Genomic DNA, 13173 nt, shown 5'->3' with positions numbered 1-13173 from the left:
AACTCCCACTCCCTTCTCCTCCTGCTTGGGAGAACATTTCCTACCATTTACAACCCAATAAACACCTTTTTGTCTTGACCCCTTCACCCTCCCTGGAAGAAAATCAGGATTAACACAGGCAGAGATGGAAGTTAAAGTTGTGTGTTTCTAAATTCCTTTCTTTTTATGACTTTCTGGGAGGATTTTGCCCTCAACATTACACTTTCTTTTACCAACCTCTCTTAGCTTCTTCCTTTTGTGAAATTTGAGCTTCTTAAAAGAAAAATGAGATAAGTAACACAAATAAATATGTTGAAGAATGCTGCCTCAAGTGTTAGGAAATTCAGAAGGAAAGAGAATGTCAAGTGTGGGTAGTCAAAATTGTGAAAATCATACATAGTGAATGAAAAGCACGGGTCAGAGAAAAAGGCCATTTTGTGGTTATCACTGGTGAATTGTGGTTTCATTAGTGCATTGCAGAAGGTCAAGATACTGTGGGGTAAAGAGCAAGTGATGGTGAGAAAAAGTGGAAGTCAGCAAGTATAAAACACACTTCAAAATTTTGAGTGTTCTCTAAGTAACGTAGGAAGTGAAGTCATCTATTGAGAAATAAGTAAATGGGTAGAATTGTGAGTAGAGAACAAACAGAGAAGTTTTGGAAGAGTCACCGTGCTAAATTCGCTTGGAATCAACAATATCTTGTTGTTTATAAGGAAGAATGTTTTTCCCTAACATTTTAACAGCTGATGGCAACTTAAAATCATTGCTGCCTGTCTTGATGTAACTTCTATTTCCAGCATATATGGGAACTCGATCATGGCTATTCATATTGTCACTTAAATTGAGTTATGTGCATTGCTGAAAATGTCATCAAAAAGATTACTTACTTTGTGATTCAGTATCTAAACAGTAAGTTATTTTATACTCAGAAAGGGACGTACGTACCCAGAGCAGTGGGGCATGAATTAGATATTAATGAAGTATTCATTGGGAGGGGTGGGGATGAACACAATTCTATAGATTTCTTATAAAGAACAACCGAAAGCTTTAATGAGATCCAAGAATATAAGACACATATATTTGTTACTGAGTTGTTTGTAAAAAGAGTGGCTATCACATACCAAGCAATGCAATTGAAGGAAAGGAAAATTGCCATATACCTCAGAACAGATGAGTGAACTTTGAAATCAATGAGAATTTGGTGTGACCAATTGAATTGTAACACAGGATTATCTTTTTTTTTTAAAGATTTTTTTTTATTTATTTGACAGAGAGAAACACAGCGAGAGAGGGAACACAAGCAGAGGGAGGGGGAGAGGGAGAAGCAGGCTTCCTGCCGAGCAGAGAGCCCGATGTGGGGCTCAATCCCAGGACCCTGGGATCATGATCTGAGCCGAAGGCAGATGCTTAACGACTGAGCCACCCAGGCGCCCCAACACAGGATTATCTTTAACGTGTTTGACATCCATTGGTCAGAAACTTCCAGCTAATTGAAAAGAGTAGCAAGTTCATTTCCAGCAACTAAAGCACCTTTACTTCTTTCAGCTGAGGAAAACTGAATAAATATGGTTTTTTTGTGAAATAAATATATGCTAAATCAAATAGGATAAGCTAATGAATCCTAGAGATCTTTGGTGTGCTGTAAAATTATAATGTTAATACCAAAGCACTAAATGAAGCATGGATGAAGAAAGGTAATGTATCACCATGACACTGTGAGTAACTGCCAATGGCCAAATGTTTCCTCTGTGTTAAATTTTAACCTCAAACTATTTCTGAAGAATATCTCAGACTATCTCCTCAAAAATGCTACTATGTATTTGCATACACATGAATGGGTACACACACATACAGATGGTTGGTGAATGGCTTAGCTGATAAACAAGATAAATGTTTTCTGAAAGAGACAACTAGGAAACTTTCTTCACAAGTGTTAATGTTTTACTTCTTGATTTTATTTTGTTAGTGGCTATGCACCAGGCTAGTTTAAAAATAAGCTTACTCAAACTATATAATGACTTAGTCATTATTGCTGCCAATGTGAGTGAACAACTGCAACCTCATGATTTTCAATCAACCAACCATTTAATCACCATCTGAAGAAGGCCACTCTTTCTTGTTTTTGAAAGAAAACTATCTATTGACACATTGTAGTAAGATTGATAAAGTGTCAGATATCAAAAATTGTCAAATGGAAGTCAAGAGTCTAGATGAAAATTTTGAAGAAAATACTGAAGATGTAAGAAATAACTACACATCAGGGCACCTGGGTGGCTCAGTCAGTTAAGTGTCTGACTCTTGATTTTGGCTCAGGTCATGGTCTCAGGGTCATGAAATTGAGCCCCACGTAGGGCTCCATGCTCAACAGGGAGTCTGCTTGAGATTCTCTCTCTCTCCCTTTCCCTCTGCCTCTCCCCCCATTCATTTTCTCTCTCAAATAAATTAATAAAGTCTTAAAAAAAATAACCATGCATCCACAACATAGAAGCACAGAGAATGACAATCAGTGTGAAAACATGCTCACTGATGAGTGAGTCAAAAAGAACCTCAGAAGAGTGGGCTCTGAAAGTGAATATATTTTAAGAATTCCATAAGCAATTGGGATTGAGACTTAGAAAAGTAATATAACCTGCCCAAAGTAATACAGTTTTCTTATAAATTACATTTAAAATTTTTTGGATATCCAACTAAGCCTAAAAGAGCTCTTTCAGTAATGATATAATTTTTGAAAAATATATTTTAAGAAAGTATTATGTTATAGTTTAATTGGCCAAGTTGTTTCCTTCTCAATCACAAATAAAATAATGGTACTTCTAGGAATTAATGGCATCTTAAATAAAGGACTGTAACAGCAATTTTTGTGATGTTATTTGCCACCTTTCTATGCTCTCTCATTCATTGATTTGTGCAGCCCATAATAAGTATCAACTTTGTTCTAGGAATTCTAAAAACTAAGGATAAAAAGGTTAATGAAGCATAGTCTTGTGATTAAGGTGTCCACAGTCCAGCTGGTGAGAAAAATAGAAATAAATAATTATACCATAAGGTGATAAGCACTGTAGTAAAGATTTCTACGATAATGGTATTATCGGAGTGCCTATGAGAGAGTTGCTGCCTCTCTGTCTGGGAGATTTTGAGGAAATGTAACAGAAAAGAGACTAGAGATTAAGTCATGAACAAGAGTTCATTAGACAAGAAAAGAACATATTTTGAGCAGAGAGAACAATATATGCAAAGACCCGGTGGTAGTGATGGGTCCCGGAATATTCAACAAATAGGGTGAAGATAAGAATCACAGAAACATTGGCAGCAGAGGAACTTACAGGGGCAAATTGGAACCTGGTTTTGAAATATCCTTTTTGTAGCAATGGGAAACACTAGAGAATTTTTCCCAGCATTTGATTTTTATATTTCTTTTTATTGTGGTAAAAAATACATGACAAAAATTATAGCACTTTAAAAAGTGTACAGTTCAGTACTATTAGGTACATTTTACATGGTGGTACTGACATCTGATTTTTAGAGATAATTCTGTGGTGAATAAACTGGAATGCAAAGCCACTAGATAAAAGATGAATTGAACATTTCAATTGAGATATGATAGGACCAAAGTTAGAATTGGAGACTACAAGAGGGAGACAATTAAAATAAAATTTGTAGGAAGAGGATTATTTGAGGGGAATACAAATGAGTTCCATTGTAGACATGTTATTTTGATATGTATATGAGACATCTGTGGGAAGCCCTTCAGTACACAATTGGAAATATAGTTTCAGAGCTCGGGGAAGATGTGGAACTAGAATCATTAGTCCTGTTGAAGTGAATTATCTTAAGGAACCTCCAAGAAAGTGAAGGAAATGAAATCCAGGATGGGACTTTGATGAGACTCAGTATTTAAGAGCTCACTAAGAATGAGGAGTTAATAAGGGACACCGTGTAGGAATAGCAAAGCACTAAGAAAGATACCATAAACATCAAATAAGGTGGGGCTGCCTGGGTGGCTCAGCCGGTTAAGCGGCAGATTCTTGATTGCAGCTCAGGTCCTGATTTCAGGGTCATAAACTCAGGGTCGTGAGTTTGAATTCCACATGAGGCTCTGTGCTCAGGGGGGAATCTGCTTGAGGATTCTCTCTCTGCCTCTCCCTCTGCCCCTCCTCTGCTCACACACTCTCTCTCTCTTAAATAAATAAAAAATAAATAAATAAATAAATAAATAATATTTTTGAAAAAATCAAATAAGGAAAGTATTTCAAGTGGTAAAAGCATCTAACAAGCATCAAATATTATATTCAAAGAGAATAAAGCTTTTAAAATGTACATTGGATTTGATAATTAAGAGGTCATTGATGAGTCTAGCAAGGGCAATTCCATTGGCTTGTTGGGGATGAGGTTATGGGCAGAAGTGGATTATAGTGGGTTGAAGAATGATAGCAGAAATATTAGGAATAAAAATATGAAAGAATAAGAATAGTGATAGATAATATCTATGGAACAGTTATACAGTGCCAGGCATTGTGCAAATGTTATATAACATTATGCCATTTAATTCCCGTACCAACTTTTTCACAATAGGTATCAAAATTTTATAGGCTTAGGAGAGTTACATAACTTGCCCAAAGACACACACACACACACACACACACACAGACACACACACACATATATAGCTTTCTATAGTCTCTTACAAATACTAAAGCCAGGTTTACACTAGTTTATATACCATTGACAAAGAGTAAATGGAAACAAGATATTTACAAAAGTAACTACAAAATATCCTTTCAAGACATTTGACCACAAATGGAGGGAAGGAGATAAATCAGTAACTATTGGAGGAGGTAGTGATACTGAGGCAAGTTTGGGGCTTTTGGGTTTGTTTTGTTTTCTTTTGGAGGGGTGGTGGAAGACAGAGTTGTTTTTAGATTGAAGCGGACTCAAACTATTTTAATTAGATAAGTAAAAGACCGTTTCAATAATGCAAAAGAGAAAGAGAGCCCAAAGAAGGAAAGAAAAGAAAATTTTCAGTTCATGGGTCAAAGGCTTAGTGTCTTTCTCAGAGAATAATCTGATCTCAGAGACGGAAGAGGAATTTGTGGCATTATATATAGATAACTGAATATGGCAGAGAAGTAGTGGAGTTTTTTTCCTGATATTCACTTTTTCTGACTGTGGAATATGATTGGAGATTTAAAGAGTATAGTAAATATTTACAGAGTATAGTAAAGAATATAGTAAATATTTACAATGAATGTCTCAAAGAGTTGGAAAAGAATTTCTTCGAATTCTTTGGATATTATGATTCTATTGAGCTGGGTGGGAGCTGAGCGCTGAGATCTAGAGCTAAAGCCAGGAGACTGAGGAAAAGCAGACCACCGGGGCACTACTCATTTCCCCGGCTCTGATCCCGGCTGATGTACCAGGGATCTAATTAGGCCTGTGTCGGCCTCCCTCTTGAGTAGGCCAGAGATCCCAGCTAAATAGCCACCCTACAGCTGCCCCCTGCTCCAGGTGGCCCAGCGGGAGTTCCAGACCAGTCTTGTCTCCCGGGACAGTGACACAGCAGCCAAGTTTATTGGCGCTGGGGCTGCCACAGTTGGTGTGGCTGGTTCAGGGGCTGGCATTGGAACAGTGTTTGGCAGCTTGACCATTAGCTATGCCAGGAACCTGTCTCTCAAGCAGCAGCTCTTCTCCTATGCCATTCTGGGCTTTGCCCTGTCTGAGGCCATGGGGCCCTTCTGTTTGATGGTCGCCTTCCTCGTCCCCTTTGCCACGTGAGGTTCCATGAGGGTCACCTACCCGTCCCTGTTGCTTCGACTTCAGGCCATGCCTGGTGCTGAAGTGTGCTAAGCTTTACCATTAAACACAACGTTTCTCTAAAAGAAAAAAAAAATTCTATTGAATTACAGTAGTAAGTGCATTATTGGTGCAGTTTAAAGTAGAAACCATTACTTTGTGTGAATACCAATAGACATTGTTATGTAATTCACCTTTCCCAGTGTGTGAGGCATTGATAATAAAAGAACAGAAGATGGTGCCCCTATTGATCCATGGACAGTGGTTGGCTTTAAGAATGTACTAGAAAAGATGAGAAAGGGAAAGAATCAGGAAAGTGGTGAAAATATCATTATGGGGAAAATCAGTATAGGACTGCTAAGCAGGGTGGGGTTAATTATAGAATTGCTGGTTGGGATCAAAGAAGAAATGTGATGTAGAAAAAGAGACTCAGAGATATGAAGTAAGCAGCGGTTGTTGGAGAATCTCAGAATTTAAGCTTTCAGAAGTACTTCTGAGAGTTGACTAGTTCGAGGGTTCCACCTTAAAAAGATTTTGCTGAAGAAGGAGGAATGAGAGATCCCCAAATTAAAATCATGTCTGGAAAAAGTAATTTAAAAGTAAATAGGGGTTTTACATAATTTGAAATTTTAGTCCCAGTTGAGTAATTCTTTCAGCATATTATTCAACAGTAGCTTTGACAGAAGAAAGTAATTCTTAAGAGTACAATTCCAATAAAAACATAGAAATTCCTAGGCCTAACTTCTGATTTTGTGAAAATCGATCCTTTTTCTCACACCTCTCTGAAACAGACCCTCTGCTAGTACACAGAGCAGTTCTGGTTAATGTGGCTACAACTTCTACTCTATTTCTAGAAGCTAGCATTTCCCTCAAGGTTAAAGCTTACACCTGTGAAAACATAACCATTACTCTTCCTCAAGGGTTACTTTTTGTTACTTGTAATCAGTCACTGATGATTGGCAATCATTTTTGAGGACATTTACTCATGTTTTCACATCTCTTTATCACTAAGACTGTTCTCAAGTACTTGCATAGTATCAATTTGCATAATGTACTCCATCAGCATTTATGTGACATTTTATTATTTCATCTTTTCTATTGTCTTTTTACCCTCTGCCTTTAACATGATTAAGAAGAAAAAAAGAAAGCTTTCAATGACAAAGTCACCCAAAGATGGAGCACAAACAAATATCCATGTCTACTATTTTATTATTTTACTATTTAGATAATTCTTACTAGTTAATAAGGCAAGAGATTTCTTACTGAGTTGCATTTTGCCCATGATTAGCTTGTTTTTATCAAGAATATGGAAACTACCTGAAAACTAAAATCTAGCTACAATCAGCTAACTTGTGTTTACACATTTTCTTTAAAGCTAACTTACTTTATAGTAATTAGTATGTGGCAAAATGGGCTCTTGCCATGCTACCTGGTCCTGTCCAAATGCTATTTGTCATAAAATCTTTCCTGATTTCTCCACATACAGTTAAATACTTCCTTATCTGTGTTCTCAAGGAACTCTGCTCATATATGTCATTTATCATTTATCACACTGCATTGTCCAATCTGTTTGCAGATCTAAATCTTTCTTTAGACTTTGACCCATTTACGGTTGAAGCTGTCTTATTTATCTTGGAATCCACAAAAGCAATAAATGCATGACTTGAATTCTTTGTAATTCAAAACAAATTTTTAAAAACATTTTTGTTGCAGTATGAACTATACGAAAAAAAATATACAAATCCTAAGTGCACAGCTCGATGAATCATAAAGTGTATTCAATGTTGTTCATGAGATGACCTCCCCAGACTCACTCTAAGTCACTCCTCACTCAGAGGGGTTTCTCAGACCTACCATTATTGACCCCTCAGCATCACTTTCCCTTCCCCTTGCCCAAAAGTAACCACATCCAGACTCCTGACATCATAGACTAGTTTTATAGCTAGTAGCAAAAAACTGCTTTACATAGTTTTTGTGACCCTGTGTGATTTGTGGGTAAATGAATTTGTGCTTTTTCTTTTTATCTCTTTATTTTATGTACATATGAATAAAACACAAACTGGTGGCAAGTTCAAGAATCAGAATAATTCAAATTTAACTATACCAATAAAAGTGTCAGGTAGTATTAATAATGTTCATTTAATCTGAACATAGTGAATACATATATAATACACTAAAAAAGTAACTGACAATCATTTCTCTGATTTTCCAGGAAGAGAGAAACAGATAATTTTCACTTCTTATCTCAACCACCATGTCATTCCTAAGCTAGAAATTTAATTGTTGTTACGGACTGAATGTTTGTGTTCTCCTAAAATTCACGTATTGAAATTCTACTCCTCAGTGTGATGGTATTTGGAGGTGGGGCCTTCAGGAGGTAGTAAGGTTCAGATGAAATCTCAAGGACTGGGTCCTCATATGGGATCAGTGCCCTTACAGGAAGAGACACCAGTGAGCTTGGTTTCTCTTTCATCCTTGAACACACAAAGAAGTCATGTGAGCATACACTGGAAGGTAGCCATCTATAAGCCAGGAAAAGGGCTCTCAGTAGAACCTGATCACGTTGGCATGCTGCTCTCAGACTTACAGCCTCCAGAACTTTGAGAAATAAATCTCTTGTTGTTTAAGCCACCCAGTCTACGGTATGTTGTTATGGCAGCCCAAGCAGACTAAGACAGTGGTATTTTCACATTTTGGTATTTGGTATTTGGACCACTAACTTCTCATGTATTTGTAATAATATTTCATTTTCCCGGGGTGTGTATAGGAAATGCTGGCGAAGCCCAGCTCTGTCTTATTGCAGCTAGTATGTGTATTAGTTTCTTAAAACAAACTGAATTGTGCAATTGAGAATTTGATGATAGCTCCTTTTCCAATGTTAATGTAATTAAACATTGTCGAATTTAGATTAGGTCTTCCACTTAGAGTAGTGGTTCTCAATGAGGGTGATTTTGCCTTTTAGGAGACATTTTTTGTTTGTCACAACTCATGGTGTGCAGGTGGGGTGGGGTGTGGTGGGGGAGGTGCTAATAAAACCTAATGGGTAGAAGCCAAAGATGATGCTAAGTATCCCATGATCAGGAACAGTTTACCACAACAAAGCATTGCACAGTTTTTTATTTTTATTTTTTTTAAAGATTTTATTTATTTATTTGAGAGAGAGAGAATGAGAGAGAGAGAACACATGAGAGGGGATAGGGTCAGAGGACTAAGCAGACTCCCTGCCGAGCAGGGAGCCCGATGCGGGACTCGATCCCGGGACTCCAGGATCATGACCTGAGCCGAAGGCAGTCGCTTAACCAACTGAGCCACCCAGGCGCCCGCATTGCACAGTTCTAAATGTCAATGATGCCAAGGTTAAAAACAACTGAATTAAAAGAAATTTCCATAGATTCCTGTTATTTGTTAGATATTTTTATGCCTAAACTTTAATAAATTTTGAGTTAAATACGTCATTTTTGTTTTGCTTTACATTTTTAATTTCAAGGGGATTAATATCAATTTAAGGGAAATTGAATTAGAAATGCTTGGAGAAATACAGGCATGTATTTGAATGTATTAAAAATGTTCAGGGGCACCTGGTTGGCTCTGTCAGTTGGACTTCTGCCTTCGGCTCAGGTCATGATCCCGGGGTCCTGGGATCGAGCCCTGCATCAGGCTCCCTGCTCAGCGGAGAGCCTGCTTCTCTCTCTCCCTGTGCTGCTCCCCCTGCTTGTGTGCTCACTCACTCTCTCTCTCTCTGTCAAATAAATAAATAAAATATTAAAAAAAAATGTTCAAACATGACTTCTGGTACATTCATTCTGTCTTATAAGTTTCAAGAAAAGAAAAGGCTGCCTTGATTTAAATGTGCTTTGGACCATATTCAGTTCCAGGTAGACATTATTATTTACAGTAATAATTACAGATATTCTGAATGATCCAGATACATTCTTCAGCTCTCCTTAACGCTACTGCATTTTTTTCATGAATTGTTAGATACCAATTCTAAACAATTATTTTCTTAAGCTTCAACTTGACTAAATTTGCATCCCCTGTTTGTGTAAATTAGCAACATGTGAACACTTTTCTAGTGCAAAGAATACTAGATACGGTTTACTTTCTAGAACATGGGTCATGGGGTATTTCTATACTTGAATGTTGTGTTTGGCTTTTTAAAAATGGTTACATTCAAGCAGCGATTCTTTATATGACTTTGCCGAAGGTAAAACTCCAACTAATGGTGTCACTTTAGTAGAAAAATGCTGTTTACTTCTTACCATGCTTTATAATAAGGCATGTATATTCGTAAAGAAGGAGAGGAGGACAGAGGCAAAAAAGAGCAGCAGAGGAGACAGATTACAGGGCGCTGTATATATTATCACCCTGAAGTCAGTAGGGAAGGCTGCTAAATGCTCTTACAACTGTAATAGCCTATCTCATGTTAATTCTAGCCTGAAGCTTCCTGACACTTCTTGTTCAGAGATAATGGGGACCAAACTACTCTTTTTTTTTTTTTTTTTCTGAACAGCAGATTTTTTTTTTTTTTCTTCCCAAGGACGTCAAATAAATTAAGCAGTCTTTGCAAACAGCAATACAAAAGTCTTTTTGCTTTGTAGGAATTCCCAGTAATAACATGCAAGAGTTATTACCCTTGATACTTAGTACATTTTTTAATGGCTAGCAATAATCGTTTTGATTGAATATTGGCTTATAATAGGCTTGTAAAGGAATTCAAGCACCCTTAACTGCTTTCAACCTTAGCTTCATGTGCCTCGGGAAAACCTTTCAAACAATAGATCTTGGAGTCATTAACGTGGACATATTTTATAAAAATGAAAGTTAATACCTATTAACCTCAAAATTGAAGCCAATTAAAATTGACTCTATATTAATTTTTAATACTTCAATGTATTATTGATTGTCTTCTTTGAAAGAGGAAATTATTTTATGGCAACTTGCAGTTTAATTTCCTTGGACATTCAGCTTTCTTTTAAGCAAAGAAATTTCATAGTTTTCATAATTCCTGGTATATAAATCAACTGGGATTTTATGTCCTGAATGCCTCATCTAAATATTCCAGATTTCTTCAACCAGCTGGGGAAAAATATTAGGATTTTTGTTTGTTTGTTATAAGAAATATAAGAAAGTATGTTGTTTGAAGCATTGGAAATCAAGGTTGTTTTAATATTTTGCTTGGCATTTATGCCTCCTCGGTGAGAATGCTTCGGAGCTATACCATTTTGCTAGACTTTGAGAGTAAGAAAGAAATACTCTAGAGGCTAATCTACTGAAAAATATGTGAAGTGATTCCACTCTGAGGCTGTAGCATCCACTAAAAACTCAGCTTCTACAGCATGAAGGACTGCAAGAGAAGCAGGTTTGAGGCTAAATTGGACTCTGAAGAATTATGAAAGATGATTTCTTACTTGTTTTATCATTTCCTATCTATCAGGACAGGGTAGTATCAGTAATTGAAAAACACACTAGTTGAGACCCTGCAGTGTTTCTGCCCAAAGGACACCACAGTGAAGGGCTATGGGGAAGATGGCTATAAATTGAAAGGTCTGTATCTGCTACTCTTTTTCTTCTTTGAAGTCACCAACGGTAAAAATGACAGAATCTCTTAGACGGCCGAGGAATTTCCGTTATTATCAGCTTTTTTTTTTTTTTTTTTTTTTAAGCCACTCAACAATGCACTTCTGGACTACTCTTGCTATTTTCCCATGTAGATTTTAACATTTCTTTAGCTTTCATTGGTTGATGATTTTGATTCTATGCTGTATGTGGAGAATTGAAATGTTTACTATGCCTTTACAGCACGGAAAAAGTCCATTGCCTTCTTGAACATACACAATTTCACCACTACATAAGCTTCATTAGGTTGCGAGACCATGTATCAGGCCTTCATTTAATAGTTACTGAATCAGTAAAGAGATGCTCACATATTCTTGCACATTTAAACAGACCACTGATTGAAACAATGGTGGAAAACAAACTGATTAGAAACCAGCTGGTCATAATTTTAGGATATACTTTTTGACCTGTATGCACAGAATAAATGGCGTTGACCCATAATCAGTAGCGTGCACTTGTTAGATCACGCCCAAGTGCTGGTGTGGGGTTATGCCAATTCCTCTACCGATCACAATTGTAATATTGACTTCTGGGGCGGATGAGAGGGTCTGTCACCTTAAAACATAACCAATGGGGGTATAATTGAAACATGACTTTAGATTAATTAGTATCGTATTCTAAGCAGGCATTTAAACACAACAGTAAACTCTGGATTACCCACAACATTCATATTAGTGAGTAATCATCTGTCTTAACGTTGCTCCCTCGCCAGGTTTGGTTCCCCTATCCCTCCTCAGTGTCTTTGTCCTGCCACTCTATACCCATCTTGGGACCACAAGCCTCCTCCCTCCCCACCACACACCCCCTACAATGATGTCTCAGACCAGACTCTTTGCTGACACCTGCACTAATAGCAGGGTAGATTATCTACTGTTCTTAATTATCTCTCCCACAGCTTGCCTCCATTAGCTTGGATAATTGACTATGTATAACAGTCTTAAGCAGAACAATGTGCTATAGGAAAAAATTAAGGGAGAAAAAATGAATCTTTAGTTTATATAAGATTAGCTATGTGTGGTGTCAGGCCTTGTACAGCATCTGGAGTTTTGGGGGGAGCATCTGGTTTTCATTTGTTGGGAAAGTCATTAAGAATTCGGAATGCGCTTTTCAAAGGTTAGGAGGAGGTGCTGTGTAAATTCTTTGTTGGAAAGGTATTCAAGAGAGAGAGTTTTAAGAGGCACAGGTGCACTCTCATCCGTGAGAAGACTGGAAGCAGGAAATGATGAGAGCTGGTAAAGAAGAGGCGGATTGGCCATGAGTTTCAGAGCTGCCCTGGAGGCCTAGAGAGGGTGAGGATACAAATTCAGGGGAAATTGTTCATCAACAGAACAGTTACAGAAGAAGAAGAAAATGTATTTCTATATTCTTTTGAGTCAATCCTATAGATTGCCCCTGTAATTTGTGTCTCTCTGACATGGGTAGTTATCCCTATTACATGACTAGTAACTCCAAGTATTGAATAGACTTAACAATTTCCCCAAGTTGACAAATGACGACACTGGCATTTAAACTCAGAGTATGGTGCTTGAGGATGCACTGTGATTCAGCATGTTATTTGTACCATTTGGACTGTTTCAAAAATTGTAGCTCAAAGTTGTATTGCTTTAAAGGCAAACAAATAACAACCCAAATAAAAATAATACGAAATTATTGCTACAAGTCTATATTGCCTTAAATATGTAAATAATGAATATTATATATAGGGAGAGTGAGAATGAAAGTACATTTGTGATTTAATTCTCAGAGTACTTCCTCAAAAGAAAGAAATCTCGGGGCTCCTGGGTGGCT

At 37.2% G+C, this 13173-nt stretch overlaps 1 pseudogene; it reads left to right on the top strand.

The window, feature by feature from the left end:
• Positions 1 to 1659: 1659 nt before the first annotated feature.
• Positions 1660 to 5866, top strand: LOC123834654 (ATP synthase F(0) complex subunit C1, mitochondrial-like; annotated as a pseudogene).
• The last annotated feature ends 7307 nt before the right edge of the window (positions 5867 to 13173 follow it).

The sequence above is a fragment of the Mirounga angustirostris genome, unplaced genomic scaffold, assembly GCF_029215605.1.
Source record: "Mirounga angustirostris isolate CCGP_5_RB_7025 unplaced genomic scaffold, mMirAng1.0.hap1 SCAF_1, whole genome shotgun sequence".
Classification (NCBI taxonomy): domain Eukaryota; kingdom Metazoa; phylum Chordata; class Mammalia; order Carnivora; family Phocidae; genus Mirounga; species Mirounga angustirostris.
Note: the sequence above shows the minus strand (reverse complement) of the source record. Positions and strands in the feature narration are given on the sequence as shown.